Below are 11,521 nucleotides of genomic sequence, written 5' to 3' on the forward strand. Positions count from 1 at the left end.
ACTTTGTATTTTCAGTAGAGTTGGGGTTTCTCCATGTTGGTCAGGCTGGTCTCAATCTCCCAACCTCAGGTGATCTGCCTGCCTTGACCTCCCAAAGTGCTGGGATTACAGGTGTGAGCCATCATGCCCAGCCAATTGTATTATAATAACATATGAAAATACTATAATAGAAACACATAAGAGAAGCTGTCATCAGAGGGTTTCTTAAATTGCATTCCAAAGATTTTGTTGTCATCAGAATCATCAGTGACTTTTTAAAGAATTGCAGATTCATGATCTCTACCTGGCCTGTCAAACATAACCTTTCAAAAAGTAAGGAACTGGCATGTTTAGTAAAAACTACTGAACTATAAAAGATAATAAAACAAGTATTATTTCTTGTAAATCTAAGAAGTTGGAAAATGATGAGAATAAAAAGAAAATAAATAACAAGAAGAGTTATTTATTTGCTGGAGTGGATGTGTGCATTACTGGAAGAGATCTTTCTTCGTAAAGCACACTGTTACGAAAGTGCAAGGGAACCTCTGAAATCCCCATTAAATCCCCGTGGCAGATGTTGGTAACTCATTTTACAAATGAGAAGGCTCAGAAACAGGTATTTCTAAATTACTCTAGTAAGCTTGCATGGCCACTTACAGGTGACTTAAAACGAAAACCACTTCTCACAAATCAAGTAATGCTACAGTCTCTCCAACATTTTTATTGCTTGGTAGCATTTGAGCAGCAGCATCATTGTCAAAAACACCTTCATTTCCCCAAAAGGTTGACATAAAATGGAATGTAATGATTTGTAAGGTACTGTGACTTCTGGCAGGTAACAAGGAGTACCACATTACTTGACACTTATATTTTACATCTTCAGTCCAACCTGATGTGAAATGGAAAGCCACTAATAAAAGAGTTATTTTATACTAAAACAATTTTGAAAAATGTCTTTATTGGCTCTATGTGCCTCTATAAGTCTGAGATGCATGATGAAGTTGTGCTACTACCAAATGCACAAGTAGTCTAAGGAAAAGCTCTTCTAGTTTAAAAAAAAAAATGGCATCTTGGCATTTCCTCAAATTTCTCCTCTCAAATGTATTATTTCCTGGTTTCTTTTTATTATGCATCTGCCAAGGTGTTTTCATTAGCATTCCTGCTTCTGACAAGCCTAAGGACGGCTGGGAGCCTGCTGGCTTCGGGTTGATGTGGAGACATTTTCACAGAGTGTCATCTCTAGACCTCAGTGCTGTAAATCTCAGCATTTCATGATCCCTCCTCCCTGAATTCAAAATGAGCATGGAGAGCAGCAGAAAGCACTCCTGGCGTGGAAATACAGTTGAAGTTCCTGGGAGGAGAAGCAGTTACAAGAAAGAGAAGTGAAAGTTGCCAATGTGTAATTACAGCCTTTGAATAAGAACCTGTTCAAAACACAAGATTATCACCCTTCCTTTTCAAAAAGGTTGCTCCTGTGATTGAGGGCCTTGGCACGGTACGTTGCTGGCAGCAGATTACTCGCTGGAGTAATCAGGGGAGAATCGACTTTTAAATGAGGCTCTAATTTCTGTAATATCTTACTTTTCACTTTTATTTGTTCCCTGAGCTCTACCAGTTTACGTCTCGTCTCCTTCTGTGTTGTTATAATCTTCTCTTTGAAACCTAGCCTTTCATTTTTGTCTTATAGTTTGGGATACACCATTATTTTCTTTGATAAAATAAAACTCATTTTTAAAGAAATATGTTCTGATCCTTTATAGAATTTATAGTTAAGTATTAAGAGACATTGGTTGTAAATAAGAATTCCCATGCTAGTTTCCTTCTAATGTAACCTATTTTGAAATGGGGACCTTTTTTTTTTAATGTTGCAATTTTCAAAAAAAGTGCTTGAGGGGAGGACCTGCAGGAATGAAGCAGGGTCATCATTACAGGGCTCCAATAGGAGATGCATTCGTGATCAAGGTAAATTTATTCCACTTTTGTTAATGTGCATTTTCACCTTTGTCAGTTACTTTTCTTTTATATGATGACTTAAGTATTACCAAGTAAGGGTAGACTTTGCAAACCTAACTGGTTAAAGAGCTTACTGGTTTGCAGGCTTACAGCATAGTAATGCATGAAAGTTCATTTCTTTTACTGAAATGTTAAAGCTATTGGAAATGTAGGATCAGGTATTACTTGCAAATACTCTCAGATTTAGATTAACTGTAAAATTAGGAACCGTCAATTATATTAATTGATTATCAATTTAATGAACATTTATTACAAATCATTCTTTACCAAATATAAGCAGCATATAGACTTTTTGTCTTAAAAATGCAGTAACTATTTCATTGTGTACAAGAAGGATGTTTTAGAGATGTGCATGTTATCTTAAAAGTAGTAATAAAATATATTTCAGCTTCTAATGTTTTATTCAAGAAAATATTAACTCACCTTGAATCCAGGCATGAATTGCTCTCAGTAGGGAACGAATATTAATTAGGAAGCACATAGCAAATAATCTGTTTCATATTTCAAGGCATTTTAAAGAAGGAGGAAATAATTACAATTTAAGTGATTTATAAGAAATAAGTGGGTAATATATGTAATAATAACAAGAAATATATGTTTGGCCTAAGAATTTCATAGCCTCACCTCACACAAATAGATGTTTCATTTCTGATTTGGTGAGGTGGCCCATTTTGGGGTTCTGGGTCACTGTCTGATGCATGATTCTGATCCTGGATTATGCACAACTCCAGAAACATTAATTTCTGTGCCATGGTAAAAGTATGGCTCTGGCTCACATCCTTATTTCTGTGGTCCAATTTGAATTCCAAAACCTTAGACAAGGCTGGACGCCATGGCTTACACCTGTAATCGCAGCATGTTGGAAGACTGAGGCAAGAGGATTGCTTGAGGCCATGATTTCAAGACCAGCCTGAACAACATAATGAGACTCTCTCTACCCAAAACATATATAAACATCAAAATAGCCACATTGTTTCTGCCTGTGCCCAGTTACTCAGGAGACTGAGGTGACCTTTGCCGGGGAAGTAGAGGATACAGTAGCTATAATCATGCCAGCCACCGTGCTGCAGTCTGGGAGATAAAGTAAGAAACTATCTCAAAACAAAACAAAACAGCTCAAAACCTTAGACAATAGGGTGAGGCATTATCTGTAACTGTAAATTGCCAATTGTTTCCTTTCTTTAGCATTTCAACACTATTTCTGGCCTACAGCTTTCTGTGTCTAAAGTTAATATATAGTATAATTATGAATTGATTAATATTTAAAATGATCCATGCAATTTCTAAAATCAGTGTGCGTATAGACGTGTGTGTGCATGTGCATGTGTGCATTGGTTGGGGGATGGTCTCACATATATGCAGTCTACAATCTAGCAGCTAAAAGATACATTATTTCTTAAAAATATTAAATGTAAAAATCACATTAAATTTAAAATCCCAGAAATTGTTGAATTAAATTGTTTGTAAAATGCTATGATTTTTAACCATCCCACAGGTTTACAGTGTATTTTGATGAGAGTCTTTTTGAGAAAGAATATCACTTTCAAGGCCTCAATGGGATGTTGCCAATGCCTTTGGGTCTTCCAGTCCTCAAGTATTCAATAAATTGTATTTAAAAGCTACTGGTCCTTTAAGTTGAAGAACAATAGGCTTAGAAAGGCTTACAAATCTTCACTGAATTTTCCAGATCAAAAATATCTGGGTTATAATTTGTATAGGATGAAGAGAAATCATTTATTACATTTCTTCACCTTCAAGTTGATTTTTTTATCTTTAAGTACAAGTTTATAATTGTAAAATATCCCAGTAAGTTTCAGTTTGAATGTATTAATTCCTGAATGTCAGATATGAAATACATAGTACAAATTTAGTTAGGTTCAAAATCGTTCTTGCCACATTTCTTTTGTTGTTGTTGTTGTTGTTATTGCAGAAAGGTTGAGAAAAGAGAAGGAAAGGAGAAGAGAAGGACTTCCACGAAGAGTGTGGAAGGGGATTCCAGAGGGGAAGTCCCGGAGAGAGCTCCCACCATGTGGGAGGGAATTCCAGAAAGCTGGAAATCCCCATGCCACATTTCTATCATGAAGATCTTTATGTTTAAAATCATCTCTATCTCTATAACCATGGTTTACATTACTTTAAATAGTATGAAAGTAACGTATGCTTTAGAAATGCTATAGGTGATGTGGGTTTGCTATTAAAATATTCTACTTAAAATATCAATATTTCAAAATCATATTTTTAGAAAGCTATTGCGTACATTTTATTCTTTCAAAAATGATCCACAAAACAAATCTCTAATTATGTCTAAATATTATCTACCTTAGAAATTCTGTCCAATGCAAGTCAAATTTTATGAATATTATGCAGAAAATGGTTACACAGCAGTTGTATGCAACTGCTACAGAGAAATATTCTAATAAAGAAAATGAGCTAGTCAAATAACCTTGTAAGCATGCTAATGTCAGACCTCCTAGAAAACAAATAGTGTTTACTGCAGAAGATTCCTTATCTATAGAATACTTTTAGAAAGCTGTACCTAATTTGTCTAGTTATTTTCATAATAGACAAATCTGGAATCTATGGATTTCTTGAATACAGCTTTCTGCAACATTATCACATATGCTCTATAACTCAGCATAAAATGGAAGGGTTTATTGATCAAAACAGATCACCTTTTGTGTGAAATGTAGCTGCATTGCAATAATCTGGGGACTTCATATACAAAGTAGCAAAAAAGATAGATAAGCTGACAGTTCCTGACATCTCTTAGCTGCATTTGCCTCAGGGTTATATGTGTATCCTCTAATTTGTAGTAAACCTTGCTGTTTTATAAGCTCTTTGATTTGTGCGATTTGTATGAGTATGAGTTGAGCCTTTGCTTTTAAAGATAATGCTGTTAGAACCTTTGTTTTCTAAACATTTAAATATATTTAAATTAAATGCTTCTAAAGAGGCATACCACATTAACTTTTAAGTCTTGTCTTCACTTGGAAATATATTTCGGAAACAATTTGGTTTAGTTTCCTGTTTTCAAAATTTGTAATAGTGCATAATGTTCTTTCCTACGAGTTCCTCTTGCATTTTGATAACATCAGTTTAATTTCACATTATTTTCTAATGTTACATAAGTATCTTTTTAAATTTTTTTTCAGCATAATGAATGGCAAGATTGTAGTTGAGGTGAAAGGGCTTCTTGCAGACCTAAGGATTTTGAAGTGCTCTTTTGAAACAAAAATATTGGGGCAGTTGAACCATGGTTTATAAGCTGAATTTAGTTTTTGGAATTTTGATATATTAATTCAAAATTTGAATTTACTTTTACATTGCTAACAAATGAATGGAAGCTTATACCTATGTGTGGGCCCCATAATAAAAGAAACTGCTATCTCATTTAACAAAAGTATCATGTGATCTTCTAATTATACAGCGAATTCCATTTTCCTTTATGAAAATGGAATGAATACTACTTTTCTGTTGTTTTATTCTTCTCTCATTATTATTCTGTTGTCTCTTATATCCCTATTATGTATGTGTGGGTCTTATAATTTTAAAACGCTATTTCATTTAATAGAAGTATCATGTGATATACTTTCTGATTACTCCATTATATAAAATCATCCTGTTTCTCTCCAGTGCTTTCCAAACATGCTTTTGCCAATCTAGCATATTAAACACTAAGGAAAATTAACAAATTATAGCTATAAATAACAATTAATTAGTAACAAAGATAAGCAAAACCAGTCATAAACATGCATGGACACCCACATATGCATACACACGCATGTAACAAAGGAGTAATTCCAGGTAACTAAAGACAAAAAAATTATTTGATAAATGTTTCTAGGACAACTTTTTTGTTGTCCATATTGGGAAAAAACGATGTTTTATCCCTATGCCATATCATAAACATAAAGCAATTATAAATAAAAAAAGACATAAAAATGAAAAGCAAATGCTAAATTGATTAATTATCCTGGCAATTACACTTCTAAATATCTTAAGGAAAAATATGTTCATGTTGATCAGAAGATACACACAAAAATGTTCATCACAGATTATTTGTAATAGCAATAAAAACGAAAGGAAAACAAACCTGAAGACAATCAATAGAAGAGTGAATATATAATGATCTATTCACCCAAGTAGCAGTTCACAATAGGTAGAAATGAATGAAGCAGTGCAACACTTAGCAATGTAAGGCATATAGTTAGATTCAATGTTATTAATAAAAATCTATTTGACAAGTGGAGTACAAAACCCATAGGTGCTTTTTTTGTTTTACAACCCTCATTTGGTTAGATTTTTTTTATATGCATATAAAATTTTATTTTAAAAAGAAAGAGCTAAAAGAAAATTTAGGCACTGAGTTTAAATAACCCAATACATTTTGCTAAGAAATGGGCAGAGGAATGAACATTTCTTGAAAGGGAATGAGGAGTCAATGGTCCAGTGCAATTCTCAGGGTGGCCTTGGACTAACCCAGTTTGCCTTCCTTTCTTGCTCAGGGCTCTCAAGAATTACTACATAATTTCTTGAAAATGCAACATCTTGAGATAAGGAAGAGCTGGCTAGAGCAGGTAAGGCTCTGTTCCAGGTACCTCCACATCAACTCTATGGCCCAGTAACTCGTGCGACCTTGTAGTCTGTAACCTGGGGCAGACTGCCTTCAGCGTCCCTTAGAAGGTTGGTTCTGCACAATCAATACTCCCAACACCCAGGTCAGCTTTTCTGTACCTTGACAATCTGGCTCATAATGAACCCTAGATTTCTGTTTTCCTTTGTTCTCTATCTGTAAGTTAAAAAAAAAAAATCATGTCAGTTACTTGTCGCATATAGAGTTCTGTCTCTGTCTCACTGGACTCAGATATGTTGGTAACCAGTACATAGTGAACTTGCTTCACAAATGGTTTTCTTTTACAAAGATGATAGACATCACTACATACAGTAATCTGATGGAAATCGTCAAATAGAAAGGGAAGATAGATGACATGCTATGCTTTACTTTGACATGAGAGAGTAAAGGACTAAATACTGAAGTGATTTATTTTAGCAGAGTGGAGAGGAGGACCTCATAGTGAGGCACAGTGTTAGACTTCTCTTACTGGCTCCATGAAGGGCATGGTCCCATGAAGGGAACCCAGAAGCCCAACAGTGGCAAAAGGGTAAAGTTTTTTAACCTATTGGGATTTCGCCCTCCCTCTCCCTTTGCATACTGGTAGGAGGCCTCAGAATTTTCGAGCTGTCCTTAGTCCTCCCTTTTTTCATTTTGATACAGATTTTCTAATGACTTGGTTTGTCTGTTCTTGTCTTCAGGCCATCAAACTTCTTAAGGTCATGCAACCAGATCCTCTGAGGATGGCCCCTTCTGCTGGGCTTCTGAGGGAGCTTTGGCTGCAGTTTCCCCAAAACAGTGCTCCCTGTCAGCAGGAAGCAGTTAATATTGGTGTTTATCCTTATCCTTAATCTAAAGACAGATGTACTTCTTTAGAGTGGGCAGTGAGACAGCCAGGTGGGAGGGGGTCCCTGGAGGAACTCCAACCAGCCTGCCCACTGAGTTGGAGCCTCAGAACATTCACAACACTTGCAACAGGAAAGAACCTGGCCCTTTCTCTTCTCCTGTGGAATCTGGGATTCAAGCTCGGGGAGGGAAGTGCCCTAGCACAGAGACTCTGGCTTTGCAGAAGTCCCTGTTTCCCAGTTTTCTTCTTTTTCACCCAATAAAACCCTGCTTTATTCACCTTCTCCAATTGTCTGTGAGCCTAAATTTTCAAGGCCATGGGATAGACAAGTACCTCGTCTTTAGCTGAACTAAGGGAAAGTCCTGCAACATAAAAAAAAAAAAATCCAGACGCACAGATATGTAGTTAAAAAATAGATATATATTTAGATAGCCCTTTTTTAGAGCATGATGGATGTTGTACTTTTATACTACACCAAAATTCAACAAGTTTGTCAGTAGTGGTTTCTTAAAAATTAGGTAAGATGTAGAATCTGGTATCTGAAATTTTTGTACTATGTCTTTCTTAGGAAGCTGTCAAATTCATTATGACAAAGATAATTGTTTTAAATTACAGCTTTTTCTCAGAAGCTGTAATTTAATCTTTAGTCACTATACTATCAGTGTGTGTATGTGTGTGTGTAAAGACAAGTTTACTTCATTTGTTTTCAAGAACATTTCAGCTGATTACCCAAATCTGAATAATTGTGGTTTGACTCTTAGTCATTATTTCAAATAAAAATGTTATTGTATGAAAAAAGCAACTAGTTTATCCCACAACTCAATCAAACAATTATTGGGGAATAATATTGTACTCTGGTTTGCAACAGATGTGCTTCCTCTGCATAGATTTCCCGTTTTTCACACAGAATGTTAAAAAAGAAGTGCTCAAGGGTCAGTAGTTGATATAATTAATACATTTTTCTTGCTTTATCAGCTTATGCAAATTACAAGTTGCTTTTGCTTGTTTAGTTAGCTGTTTATTGATTTATTGGTTATTAATATTATTTTTACTGTTAGCATGTAGAGGTAAGGAATGCAATGATATATAGTTTGATGGTACCGTCTAAGGCACCAATCGTTTTTTCTACAATGCTTTTGTACCATTACGCAAATGCTAGCACAGTGAGAAAGACTAGTAATGTCTTACTGTTATTTTGAAAAAAATTTCTGACAAAGCGTTTCTCTGAAAGTTTCTCTGAAATCCCTGGAAGTCTGCTGAACATACTTTGAAAACCACTTGTCTAGTGGAACCATACTAAGTTATTTTTGATTGAAAAAAAGCACATTGAAGAAATACGCACTTTGACTAAATGCTGAGAAGCTTACACTACTACCAGAAAGATAGTGTAGTAGATGATACATTTACAGTGAGAAAACCAAGGTCTGATTTCCAGCCATGTAACTTATTATCTGTAGGTATATAGATTAGTAACCTTGTTGTTGCTATTCTTTCATCACTAAAATCTTTTGGTGTGAGTGTAAGAATGAAATGAGTACACACAAATGCATGCATGCACATACAATGCCTGGAATATATAACAATTTATACTAGTTTTTATTGCAAACTAGGCGTATGATTACTGGTATACTATAACTTTTGATCCTTTTACCCCACATTTAGTAAGATTAATTATAAATGACTATAGTAGCTTGCAGTAAAAGAGCCAATTTTAACATATTGGCCTTGACAAGTGATTCATTCTAAATACAATAGCACTGGAAAATTAATGCAGATAAGATTATATTGTTCGACTGAAAAAAAAAGAATATTATCATATTTCATCATTGACGATCCTTTTTGGGCATCACCATTTCAGTCACTGACTTTCATGTGTGAGTCACTGTGACTTAAGTCAGAGTAAAATGTCCCAGGAGTTGGGAAAGCTAATTAGCAAGTCTTTGACACCACAAAAGAGTAATGAAAGAAATGGGCACTTGTTTCTTATTTTAGGATAGTATTCTTCACATATAAAAATGACTCAACTGTTGCAAAAATTCAAGAAAAATTGAATTTTTATCTCTGTCCTACATAAGAACCTGAAGTGTGAAAATGAGAATAGTACAGATGTATCAAGATCAGGCTTCCATTCTGCTTAGACCTATTTCAGTTGCTATTAGAATTAAAAGAAGAATGTAGAAGATAAGGAACATTTGAAGGTATAGTGAAAAGGTCATTAACTTTAGAGTCATGTAGGCTGGATTCATGTTTCAGCCATGTTACTTAATCTGTATAACTGTAGACAGTTCCTTAACTTCCTTGAAACCTGATTTCCTCAATTGTAAAAGGATTATAAGATAATTACCACATAGCAATTCTGAAGAATTAATGAGATAAATTACTTAAAAGTATATAATATTTCTACATGACATGATTGTTCACTAAATAGTAACTTACTTTCTGCTTATTATTGTTAATTATTAAGTTGATGGGAAATTCAGATATATTTATAAGTAAGTAATTATTAAGTTGATAGAAAGTTTAGCTTGTCCCTCCTTGTCTATTCCCTCACAGAGTTGATTGTGGGATATGACGTTTTCAATACTATTTAAAAGGGTTAGTTGATTCGATCAATTCAACCAACATATATCTCATTTAAAAAGCTCAAAAAATTTAATAATAAAAGCAGTTATTTTATTCTCTACATACATATGGAAGTACAGAATTGAGTTCTGATTAAGATAGCTTTAATATTTTAGAAAAAAACTTAGCAAGGTAATGATTGTGATTTTGTGTATAGTAAATATTGTCAACCAAAGCAGCACAAAAACACCCACAGATTTTATATTGCAACCTGTTCCACCCCACCAGCTTCATTCCTAGTAATTGCTCCTACTCTGCTCTTCATTTTCATATATCCCATAGTTTTATTACTATTCTTATGCTTCATGTAATTTACTAATGTGTATGTTTATTGATAAAACTCTTTTTGCTAGAATGTGACTTCTTTAAGAAAGATCTTAGGGATTTTGTTTCTTGATACACTATGAGAGGAGCATCTGACTCATGATGAGTTCTCAGTAAATGATTTGTGAGTGAATGCTTTGAATGAAATGGTAGTAAAAACCATATGGAATAAGATTAATGCTTTATGCCTATTCTCTTTTAAGAATGTTATTTACTATTATTTAAAAAAATCATTATATTTTAACAATAATAAAAGCTGCACTGTATTGCATATTTAACAATTAAACTAAACAAAATTTGCCAAACACGTAATCTGTACTAGGCAATATGCTTAAGGCACATCAAGTTTTCTTATATAGAGGCTATATGAGGATATACAAGTAAATATGTAATATAAATACTTGTCAGGACTCATTCTTTCTATGTTATTTAGAATAGAAGAAATATATTTTATTCCTATTCCTCAGTTGAATAAAATTGGAGAATGTGTGCCATACTTTGGAGAGACCACTTATATAGGGCACTAAACTTTCAACCTCCGCATATGTGGAAAAAAAAAAACTTTTATAGCCTAAAATCACTTTTGTATAGATTAGGCAACTATTGTCACTCTACTTTTGAAAGAGAATCTAAGTAAAGAATGTTGAAACTGAATTAATCTGAAAATTTTACGTTAGTATAGGTATCATTCAAGTTGTAATTAGGACTCAATACAAAGTTGTCTGCTAGATTTGATGTCTATCCCACCCCAAGGTGACACTATATACATTGAGAGACAGTGACTATCCTAGTGAAGTTTTCATCCCCTAGTGCCTGTCTTGTTCTGTAATATTCTGAAAGGATTTTGCCTTCCTATTATGTATTAATTCTGCAAATATTTATTGAATGCTTCTTGAATAAATAGTCTGTTTGGAAATGAAAGTATTACCAAACCGTCAGGGTTTGGTCTAGGTCCTGCTGTTCACCATACAGAAAGCCAACCACTGAGATGACAAATATTGCCAAGGAGGAAGGCATTAATCAGATGCTATCGCTGAGGAAATGGGAGCTCAGTCTCAGATCCTTTTCCCTGCCAACTAATATTAGGGGTTTATATAGTGGGGAAGAAATGTAACAATGTGTAG

At 34.3% G+C, this 11,521-nt stretch overlaps 1 long non-coding RNA gene across 1 annotated transcript in view; it reads left to right on the top strand.

Moving 5' to 3' along the window:
* Positions 1–6,570, top strand: part of LOC141584740 (uncharacterized) — a 179,514-nt gene extending 172,944 nt beyond the window's left edge. The window contains exon 4 of the long non-coding RNA XR_012517943.1: positions 6,498–6,570. This is a non-coding gene — a long non-coding RNA (uncharacterized LOC141584740). The remainder of the gene's footprint in view (positions 1–6,497) is intronic.
* Positions 6,571–11,521: the final 4,951 nt, after the last annotated feature.

The sequence above is a fragment of the Saimiri boliviensis genome, chromosome 6, assembly GCF_048565385.1.
Source record: "Saimiri boliviensis isolate mSaiBol1 chromosome 6, mSaiBol1.pri, whole genome shotgun sequence".
NCBI classification, from domain to species: Eukaryota; Metazoa; Chordata; class Mammalia; order Primates; family Cebidae; genus Saimiri; species Saimiri boliviensis.